Genomic DNA, 11683 nt, shown 5'->3' with positions numbered 1-11683 from the left:
CCACTAATCCAGATGAACTTTGTGGTTTGAATGTAACCCAGTTTATGGAACATTCTAAGGATATGTTTCAAAATTAGAGGGGCTTCCTCTCTCCCTGGCTGGGAGGATAAATCTATACAAAATGTGAGCTTTCCAAAATGAATCTATGATCTCCAAAATCTGCCAATAAAGTTGCTAAGGAAAGATTTGAAGCAGTTGAATTCTATGCTTATAAAAACCTTGTATTCCCTTGGAATGTTTGAAATATGAGTGGGGTCAGGGAGGGTTGGTGGGCCTGGGTTTATGGCAAATCAGACTGCATAAACTTAGAAGGAGACAAATCGATATTTGCTCCACTCAAATTAAAATACGTATTACGTGCAACTCCAGCAAGATTGCCAAGAGGTATGTGTTATGGGAACGCTGGAGGCGGTCCCATTTCTGGAAGATTGTATCCCCTTCGGCCACGACGCAACCGCAAAGATGCTCTGGGAAGTGCCAAGGCAAGCGAGGAGTGTCCAAGCCCAGGCTGGAAATGCAGAACCCTGGCCTCTGCCGAACCTGATCGCATTGAAGAGACCCAGCAATGCAATGTTGATTTCTGGGGTAGCCCTCTGGCTACTCGATAGCCCTTTCGAACTTGCCGTACCGAAATGGCAAATGCAACAGGACAGACAGAGGCTGAAGGGTGAAGACATCAGACTCAGACAAAGACTCAGGATACGTGAGGGCTTCACGTGAAGAGTCAGGATACTTGAAAGGACAAGACGAGATTCAGGATACTTAAAGGATGAGACGAGACTCAGGACACTTGAAGAATGAGACAAGACTCAGGATACTTGAAGGATGAGCCCGAAGATTCAAGATACGTAGAGGACTCAAATGGAGTCACAAGTTACTTGAAAATTCAGGAATACTTGAAAGAAGAGCCCGAAGATTCAAGATACAAAGAGGACTCAGACGGAGTCACAAGTTACTTGAAGACTCAGGATTATTTGAAGGATGAGACGGAACTCAAGCTACTTGAAGAACTGAGGCAGGACTCAAGTTGCTTGAAGATCTGAGACAGAGCTCAGGTGACTTGAAGAACTGAGATGGTATTCCAAGGTTCTTGAAGGACTCAGACGGAGTCACAAGTCAAGAGTTCTGAATAGGTACTGCCACACCACGTGCCCTACACAGCCAATCAAGGCAGGTCACGGACCACGCTGGTGGTTCCCAACTCAGGTTACTTGGAGGTTCCACAACAAAGACTCCAACAAGATCTGCACCGAGGCGTGCCCTCCACAGCCAGTCAAGTCAAGGCACAGACCATGCTGATACGATACAGGTTATGCAGAGTTCATTCATTTGGGCAAGGCAAACGCAAGAGGCTCCAAAGACACGGACAGGATTCAGGATAAGGAGATGAACCTCAGGATCCAGGGACTCCGAGTAAAAGGCTCGTTGTGGAGCTCGAGCGAACTTGGAGTATGGAACCTGAAGCTCAGAGGATTAAAAGCCGGAATCTTCTGAAGGCTTAAGCTGCCAAGGCAAAGGACATCTGAAAAAAAGATCAGGACGTGAAGAGATCCAAAGGAAAGGACAACGGGACTTCAGGAACTCTGAAGGACAAAATATCAGGAACATCAGGATCATCAGGATCTGGAAGGACAAGACACAGGATCCGACGAGAGACCTTGATGAAGATGAAGACATGGAATTCCAGCATGTAACAGAGTGCCAACAAGAAGCTGGATTACAGAGAAATCCTAAGGAGGACTGGCTCCTTGCGAAGGCAATGAAGCAATGAAGACAGACCCTTTTTATAGGGCTGAAGAAGAGACTACCACGATGACATCAGAGGAGGACCACTCCCACATTGGCCCTTTAAGAACAGAAGAGAGGCGTGGCCTCGTGCCTAAGGCAGGAAGTGGGCAGGACCTTGGAGAGTGGCATCTCCCGCTGAGTGAAGCAGGAGTTGGAACAGCCAGCAAAGCAGGCCCGACGTGGGAGGCGGCTTCCTGCCACGAAAAGGCCACTGGAGATGGTTCTCCCTGCCGCGGAAGAGAGCAGGCCCGCGCCGCAAGGAAGGCAGGCTTCAGGGCAGCCTCCAGGCCGCATGGAAACAGCGTCTGCGGCCTCCTGCCACAACGAAAGCAGCAGCAGCGGGTAGCAGCAGCGGCCTCCAGGCCACGGAGTGGTGGTGACGTCCGCACTCCTGCCACGGAGGCAAGAGACTTCAGAGCGGCCTCCTTGCTGCAAGAGCTGTACGGGAGCAGCTCCAGCCGCACAGAGGGAACGTCGGTGGCCTCCGGGCTACAGAGAGGCTGAGAAAAGAGAAAAAGAAAGGTGAGAGGCTGCCTGTGGCTCCGGTTGCGGGCAGAATCATAACAGTTTGCCTGGCAACATTTTAATCTTGCCAATGAGATGGGCCTGGAAACGTTTGGTGAAAATCTACCAACATTCCCCAAATGTTGTCTATACGGGGGAATTTAGACTTTACTCCTGGATGTCACTCCAAAATCTTTAGAAGCTGGGAGGGGTATTGGATTACCAGTTACAACATGTGCTAAATGAAGAAGGCCAAATTGTTAGGATTCGTGGGTTTCGTGGACCCTTGGCCCGAGGTGAGGGTTGATACCACCTGTGGGGAGGAGCCCCACAGGTCCTCCCATTGGGAGGCAAGGTCAATTGCAGCAGGAGATACAGTAATGTGTGGAGGAACAGAGCGTCCTGCATCACAGCCTCGTGATCACAGGAGCTAATAGAGAGAGTACTGTAGGGGATCCCAAGGAGTGGGGGAAGAGACACAGTTCGGAGAGAAACCACAGTATACAGGCAGAGGAACCTTCGAGAGAGAAGAGCTAGGCAGGCCCTGAGGAGCAGGGAGTGCGAGACAGGAACTTCTGGAGGTCTGCAGCAGAGACTGTCCTGAGAGGCGGGGTTGCGTAGTGAGAGAGGCCCTGGTGTGATGACATAGGCTGTCCTGTGGAGCGGGGAAGCCCGAGTTGAATCTCTGGAGAAGTGACGTAAGCAATCCCGAGGAGCAGGGCTGCGCATGACGGAATCTCTGGTAGAGGAACGTAGGCACTGCCCCAAGGAGCGAGGAAGCGCAGAGTCGAGTCTCCAAAGCAGTAAGGCAGTTCTGAGGGACAACCCAGAGGAGCAGGGAGGCCGGGAGGCAGGAGCTCTGGAAGGTACAGGGCTAGCCCGAGGAGCAGGGAAAGCCTGGAGACAAAGTCTCCAACTGGAGCGCAAGCAGGCCCCCGAGGAGCGGGTACCCGAGCCAGAGTCCAGAGTTGCAGGAAGATCTGATACGGGAACCACGGGTCCGAGGAGACAGGCGCAGGCACCAGTAGTGAAGGAACTCGTTGCCAAGTCAGCTAGCAAGGGGCGAAGGCGGTGTTTAAGAATCTCAACCTTGTGATGTCATCAGTCGGGACGCCCCTGAAGTTCCCACCATTGAGCCTTCAAAGAAAGGCTCGGTGGCGAGCGTGAGCGCGCCTAGGAAGGTCCAGATTCGGCGTGGGTGGTGGTGGCGTCCCGGCCACCATGAGGAGCCCTGGGACCCCGGAGGAATGTGGCGGCAGTGGCTAGCCCCAACTGCGAGTAGGCCCGGAGAGGAGAGAGGGCAGCACATGACGTGAGTTGAATTGGTCGCAGCCGTCTGTGACCGACGGCCATAACATAAATACTTCCTTTCTCTGCCCTACAGCACCAGTATGGTTTGCGAGACACAAGTACATTTTCATATCCACAGTTGAAACACTACATAGCCTCGTTGCCGAAACAGGCTTTGAAGTTCTCCTTTTTAGAGGATCTGGAGGAGCATTTACTCCCCGAGTTCCACAAAAGATCCTTATCCGAGCTAGGGAATCAACTGAGAAAAAATAAAGCTGATGCAAATCACAGAACTCTTGCAGATCACTGGACTTGTGAGAGTGGATTCACAATAGCAGAACAGACGGTAACGTTCAGCTTTACGCACAAAGATTCTTTCTGGCAATATATATGAGAGCTTCAGCATAAATTCTTATGGAGGGGATTTCTCAGTTTCAAGCACACGGAGCTGGTCTTAGGGCGGCTGTGCTCTGTGGACGGCGTCGATTGGAGGCAGGCGCCCTGCCTCATGCCTTCTGCACATGCTGGAAAACCTGCCACTTCTGGACCCAAGTAGTTGGATATCTCTCAAAAGCAGTGGGATACAGTATCCTGACAAGCCCAGGAGCTATCCTTTTTGAGCCCTTCTTGCCGTCATCGTTTATAATTAAAGGCCATGCATTGTTCTTTAGGAAAGCTTGCTTGTTGGGAAAGAAAGCCACATTAATGACCTGGAGGAATGGTGAGGGCCCGTCATTCTGGCGGTGGCGTAATTCCTTACCTGACCTTTCACAAATGGGTAACAGAGTTTCAACGTCATCGTTTAAGCATCGACGGTTGTTTTTGGTTTTTTTTTTGCAACTTGGGAACCCTATTTTCAGCCCCTGCCTCCTGGAGCCAGGAGTTCAGTAGTGAACAGCAGCAATTAAAACTTACTGGAGTCATGTGTGCAATGCTTTCATCAGGGAACTTTTCAAACATGGCCAGGGGGAGGGCGGGGACTGGGGGTGAATATCTGTACCTGCCTCATTGTTACACTTTTCCATTGTTGGCTGGTGGAGTGCATAAGAAACAAATGCACGCTGCTGGTTTTTTGTCGTCTTTGGGTTATTGATCAATAAATAAACAGATTAAACATAAAAGGTATCACCTTAAATGGTTTTGTTATTGACCTTTGTTTTTGGGCATTTGTCAAGCAACACTAATATAATCAGAGGCTGTAACTTCTGCTTCCAGCTCATTAGGAAGCAAATTCAGGTTTATCTTTATGGACCTGTTTCTTACACCCCTAGAGGAAGCTGATGTCGACTTTGTGACTTCTCTCCCCCAGGGCCTATGGTTTTCTGGCCTCAGAGACCACCAAGGTAGGGATTATGTTGTAAGAGATGCAGTACTTGGCTTCAGCATGTAAGGAAAAGGTTATTAACTGGCAGAAAGTGAGAGACAATTTCAGAAAGAACCCTCTGCATCCTTCTGTGCCTAAGAAACAATGGGATTTATTCAAGATTCTTCTTTTTTTTGTTGTTGTTGTTGTTTTTTGCCTAGACATTGAATGGGGGATGGAAACTCCTTTCTGAACAAGGCTATGAGGATTTTAATCACCCCCTGATGCTTGCTAAAAATGCTCTCTTAATCATTTCCTGCCTCTTCTGCTTCCCTCCCCGGGGCTGCCCGGTTAGCGCTGATCTCTGGTTCCTCCTCGCTGGCTGTTTCTGGGGTGGACTTCATGCCAGGGACAATTCCTCTTCCTCGCTGCTTCACTGGTGCCAGCGACGCGCAAGGAGTGATTTAGAAAGGAATTGGTCGGGGGCTTTCTGGCTCGGAAGGTCCCTCCCTCCCTCTCTCTCCGATATATTCCCTCCCCCGAGGGGAGAGCCCCAGCCTCTGCCGTTCAGCTCGGCTGCCCAGGACTCTGCTCGGGACGGGGCCAGCTCTTAAGGTAAGCCGGGCCGGCTGCTCCTCCGAGGGAGCTCCCCTCTGGTGTTGCCCCCACCCGGGAGGGGGTCATCATGGGCTAGAATTGGGAGGAGGGCGAGAACGTGGAGGGGGACATTGTATTTGAATGCGGATGATAAAAACTTCTAATTTTCCAAATGCTGCTGTTAACAAGAGTCAACTTTTCATTCTTGAAAAAAATTGCAAAATTCTATATTTATATTTCTCCCCCCACCACCGATTTTCCCCTCCCTGCCACACCTTACCTTGCTTTTATAGGATCGCAGGAATCAGTAGAGCTGCTCCGTATAAGAGGGGGGTTTCTTTTGACTGCATTAAATCGTTTCTGTGCTGTGTCTCAGAGGTGCTGTCTTCTATTTGATGGACAATCCAATGCCTTAAATCAGCAGCACTAGTAAGCAGAAACCTAGAATATGATGGCAGATAAAGTCCACCTAGCCTAGCCTATTCCATTCCTGCTGCAGTGCTATTATTTTTGGCAGTTATTGCTTTTTCATCCGAAATCAATAAACATTTGCACATTTTAAACTTTTCCCACTTTCTTCCAATATTATAAACTTGTATACATCAGAGGTGCTGCTGTACTGATTGTCATCTGAAATATCCTCCACCCCCTCCCGAAGGCATCATCCTGATACATAGAAATCTTGACTATACCCCAAATAGCTAAGGAATGGATTTGGAGTAGGAGACTTTTTAAAATGCAGGGGGGGGGGGGGGGCTAGCAACAATGAAAGATGGCTCTTTATATTTAAGTCTTCTGATTATTGGTTAAACCTGATAAACCCCGATAGAGCACCCCCAATGTGAAAATCAGGGCTATCGGGTTTAACCAGTGCACATGGATGGGAGCTGGGTTGGACAGTCTGTCTCTTGGCTCCTACAATGCTTTCCTTTCCCCCCCATCTCGCAGGCGTTAGTCTGAGGCTTGGCTGAGTCGGCGGCTGCCACCTGCTTTGAAGGTGCAGCGCACCCCCCAGCTCCCAGGCCCTGCCTCCCACATGGAAACCAGGAAGGGGCAGTTCCACCCCAGGGCACATTGCTGCCACCGCTTTGATAGAAAACCTCTGCTGGGGGTTTGGGGGGAGGTGCTGGAGAGCGATGAGTGCAGGGACTTGGGGGGGGGGGCTTTGCTGGCAGGTAGGGGAGGGGGAGTGTTTGAATGTGGTGGGAGAGTATTGTTGCTAAGGCGGGGAGGGGGGTTCTGCTAAACTGTGCTAATTGTGGCAGGGGGGGAGTACTGGGGCTGTAGGGGGGGGGGAGCTGTTGGGCTTGTGCTAGAAGCTGTTCTGGAAGGGTAGCGAATGCTGAGGCTGTAGGGGAGAAAAACTACAAGTAGAGAGCCTGATAATGCATTATTAATTTGAAATAACCAAGAAAGCATACCAGTAATTGTCATTAACAATGTGATTGTAAGCATTTCTTAAACCAAATTAGCTAAAAATTTACATTTTCTAAACTTCTAAAATCAGAAGCACTATTTACATTCCACAAGAGGGTAAAATAAGATAAATATAATGTAACTGAGGAGAAATGAACAGGAAATAAAATGAGATCGGTCGTCGATGTTGAAGGGATTCCTTTATTACCGGTACATAAGAAATTGCCATGCTGAGTCAGACCAAGGGTCCATCAAGCCCAGCATCCTGTTTCCAACAGAGGCCAAACCAGTCCATTACCCAAACAGTAAGAAGATCCCATGCTACTGATGCAATTAATAGCAGTGGCTATTCCCTAAGTAAACTTCATGGAGTGCCCCCTAGTCCTTCTATTAATCGAAAGTGAAAATAACCGAATCACATCTACTCGTTCAAGACCTCTCATGATCTTAAAGACCTCTATCATATCCCCCCTCAGCCGTCTCTTCTCCAAGCTGAACAGCCCTAACCTCTTCAGCCTTTCCTCATAGGGGAGCTGTTCCATTCCCTTTATCATTTTAGTTGCCCTTCTCTGTACCTTCAGTGAACACCAGGAGTTTTTATTTTTCACAAAACATCATAAAAAGCCCGACTCAGGCTGTAAAATTTATGGCTCTGACTGTAAAGGCTGGTAACTAATCGACTGAGTTCCTGTCTGAAGTGGAACTTGTTGCTGAAGTGTTTGCGCCGGCATTCGAGTGAAGGTGTATTCATCACTGTCTGCCCTGAAGGCAATTGTTTACACATTTCTAAAAGAGGCTGAACTGCTACATGGAGACAAACCACCGGCATTACACATAATAGCCCCTGAAGCAGCTCAAAGAGCGAAACTCTGCCTGAGTCGGGCTTTTTATGATGTTTTCTGCAAAATAAAAGAACTCCTGGTGTTCACTGATCCTCTTTTTTTGGTCGCAACTGCTGTTTTGGATCGGTTTCCGGTTTGCTTTTTTTTGGACCTTCTCTGTACTTCTCCATTGCAATTATATCTTTTTTGAGATGCGGCGATCAGAATTGTATACAGTATTCAAGGTGCGGTCTCACCATGGAGCGATACAGAGGCATTATGACATTTTCCGTTTTATTTACCATTCCCTTCCTAATAATTCCCAACATTCTGTTTGCTTTTTTGACTGCTGCAGCACACTGAACGGACAAATTCAATGTGTTATCCACTATGACGCCTAGATCTCTTTCTTGGGTGGTAGCTCCTAATATGGAACCTAACATTGTGTAACTATAGCATGGGTTATTTTTCCCTATATGCATCACCTTGCACTTATCCACATTAAATTTCATCTGCCATTTGGATGCCCAATATTCCGGTCTTGCAAGGTCCTCCTGTAATGTATCACAGTCCACTTGTGATTTAACTACTCTGAATAATTTTGTATCGTCTGCAAATTTGATAACCTCACTCGTTGTATTCCTTTCCAGATCATTTATATATATATTGAAAAGCACCGGTCCAAGTACAGATCCCTGAGCCACTCCACTGTTTACCCTTTTCCACTGAGAAAATTGACCATTTAATCCTACTCTGTGTTTCCTGTCTTTTAACCAGCTTGTAATCCACGAAAGGACATCGCCTCCTATCCCATGACTTTTTAGTTTTCTTAGAAGCTTCTCATGAGGGACTTTGTCAAACGCCTTCTGAATATCCAAATACACTACATCTACCAGTTCACCTTTATCCACATGTTTATTAACCCCTTCAAAAAAAATGAAGCAGATTTGTTAGGCAAGACTTCCCTTGGGTAAATCCATGTTGACTGTGTCCCATTAAACCATGTCTTTCTATATGCTCTAAGATTTTGATCTTGAGAATAGTTTCCACTATTTTTCCCAGCACTGAAGTCAAGCTCACTGGTTTATAGTTACCCGGATCACCCCTGGAGCCTTTTGTAAATATTGGGGTTAGGTTGGCCACCCTCCAGTCTTCAGGTACAATGGATGATTTTAATGATAGGTTACAACTTTTAACTAATAGATCAGAAATTTCATTTTTGAGTTCCTTCAGTACCCTAGGATGCATACCATCTGGTCCAGGTGATTTGCTACTTTTTAGTTTGTCAATCTGGCCTACTACATCTTCCCAGTTCACAGTGATTTGTAGAGATGTGAATCGTGTCCTCGATCGTCTTAACGATCGATTTCAGCTGGGAGGGGGAGGGAATCGTATTGTTGCCGTTTGGGTGATTAAAATATCGTGAAAATCGTTAAAATCGTGAGCCGGCACACTAAAACCCCCTAAAACCCACCCCCGACCCTTTAAAATAAATCCCCCACCCCAAATGCCTTAATACTTCATCAACTTTGGGAGGGAAGTACTTACTTGCCCTAAACCAATGGCAGGAAAACCGGCACACTAAAACCCCCTAAAACCCACCCCCCCAAATGCCTTAAATTACCTGGGGGTCCAGCGGCGGTCCGGAACGGGCTCCTGCAATTGAATTGTGTTGTCTTCAGCCGGCGCCATTTTGCAAAATGGCGGCCGCAAAATGGCGGGGGTTCCGGACCGCCGCTGAACGACCTCCTGCAGTTGATCTCCTGCCGGCGCCATTTTCCGTACGGAAAACGATTCGCGGCAGGAGATCGCTCCCGGACCCCCGCTGGACCCCCAGGGACTTTTGGCCAGCTTGGGGGGGGCCTCCTGACCCCCACAAGACTTGCCAAAAGTCCAGCGGGGGTCCGGAACGACCTCCTGCAGTCGAATCGTGTTGGTCTATGGCCGCCGCCATTTTGCAAAATGGCGCCGGCTGAAGACAACACAATTCAATTGCAGGAGCCCGTTCCGGACCGCCGCTGGACCCCCAGGTAATTTAAGGCATTTGGGGGGGGGGGGTTCGGGAGGGTGGGGGATTTAATTTAAAGGGTCAGGGGTGGGTTTTAGGGTTTTAGTGTGCCGGTTTTCCTGCCATTGGTTTAGGGCAAGTAAGTAAGTTCCTGCCCTCCCCCTTCCCCCGATTTACGATTTTTTAACGATAAATCGGGGGAATTGGTATTGTATCGTGGCCCTAACAATTTTTGACGATTTAAAATATATCAGACGATATTTTAAATCGTCAAAAAACGATTCACATCCCTAGTGATTTGGTTTAGTTCGTCTGACTCATCACCCCTGAAAACCATCTCCGAAACTGGTATCTCCCCAACATCCTCATTAGTAAACACGGAAGCAAAGAATTCATTTAGTCTTTCTGCAATGGCCTTATCTTCCCTAAGAGCCCCTCTAACCCCTCGGTCATCTAATGGTCCAACTGACTCCCTCACAGGTTTCTTGCTTCGGATATATTTTAAAAAGCTTTTATTATGAGTTTTTGCCTCTATGGCCAACTTCATTTTACATTCTCTCTTTGCCTGTCTTATCAATATTTTACACTTAACTTGACAATGCTTATGTTTTATCTTATTTGGATCCTTCTTCCAATTTTTGAAGGATGTTTTTTTTTTTTGCTAAAATAGCCTTTCACCTCACCTTTTAACCATGACTGAAATTGTTTTGCCTTTCTTCCACCTTTCTTAATGTGTGGAATACATATGGACTGCGCCTCTAGGATTGTATTTTTAAACAGTGTCCATGCCTGTTGAACACTTTTAACCTTTGCAGCTGCACCTTTCAGTTGTTTTCTAACTATTTTCCTCATTTTATCAGTTTCCCTTTTGAAAGTTTAGTGTTAGAGCTGCAGATTTATTTATTGCCCCCCTTCCAATTATTAGTTTAAATTTGATCATGTTATGATCACTGTTGCCAAGTGGCCCCACCACCATTACCTCTCTCACCAAATCCCGCGTTCCACTAAGAATTAGATCTAAAATAGCTCCCTCTCGTGTTGGTTCCTGAGCCAATTGCTCCATGAAGCAGTCATTTATTACATCCAGAAACTTTGTCTCTAGCAAGTCCTGATGTTACAGTTACCCAGTCAATATTGGGGTAATTGAAATCTCCCATTATTATTGCTCTGCCAAATTGGTTAGCTTCCCTGATTTCTCTTAGCATTTCATCATCTGTCTGACCATTTTGTCCAGGTGGACGGTAGTATACTCCTATCATTATACTCTTACCCAACATACATGGGATTTCTACCCATATAGATTCTACTGAGATTCTACTGAGGGTATAGAGTCCTGTTGGACTCTATACCCTCCTGGACATAAAATGCCACACCCCCACCAAGTTGATCCTCCCTATCATTGCGATATAATTTGTACCCTGATATACCACTGTCCCATTGGTTATCCTCCTTCCAACAAGTCTTTGTGATGCCAATTATGTCAATCTCATCATTTACTGCTATACACTCTAACTCTCCCATCTTACTTCTTAGACTTCTGGCATTGGCATACAGACATTCAAAGTGTGTTTTTTGTTTGTATTAACAACCTGCTTTTCTGTTAGGGATAATTTGGAAATCTTTCGCTCAGGTGATTTTTTTACATATAGGCACATGGACTATGTTTGCTTTTATTGGAACCTCTCTGTTGGGATGCCCTAACTCTCCTGTTTCATTAGTATCCTTTAAGGATACATTTCTCCGAACCATGCACTGCTGAGTGACTGTCGGCTTTCCCCTTGTTCTAGTTTAAAAGCTGCTCTATCTCCTTTTTGAAAGTTAGTGCCAGCAGCTTGGTTCCACTCTGGTTAAGGTGGAGCCCATCCTTTTGGAAAAGTCTCCCCTTTCCCCAAACATTTCCCCAGTTCCTTGCAAAGCTGAATCCCTCTTTCCTGCACCATCGTCTCATCCACGCAT

The 11683-nt window shown here is 47.1% G+C and overlaps 1 protein-coding gene across 2 annotated transcripts in view; it reads left to right on the top strand.

The window, feature by feature from the left end:
* Positions 1–5236: 5236 nt before the first annotated feature.
* Positions 5237–11683, top strand: part of TBXA2R (thromboxane A2 receptor) — a 57310-nt gene continuing 50863 nt past the window's right edge. For both annotated transcript variants that reach the window (XM_029614077.1, XM_029614078.1), the window contains exon 1: positions 5237–5500. The gene's annotated coding sequence lies outside the window, so the exon portion shown is untranslated. The remainder of the gene's footprint in view (positions 5501–11683) is intronic.

This window comes from Rhinatrema bivittatum, chromosome 8, assembly GCF_901001135.1.
Source record: "Rhinatrema bivittatum chromosome 8, aRhiBiv1.1, whole genome shotgun sequence".
NCBI lineage: Eukaryota > Metazoa > Chordata > Amphibia > Gymnophiona > Rhinatrematidae > Rhinatrema > Rhinatrema bivittatum.
This window is presented reverse-complemented; position numbering and strand designations above follow the sequence as displayed.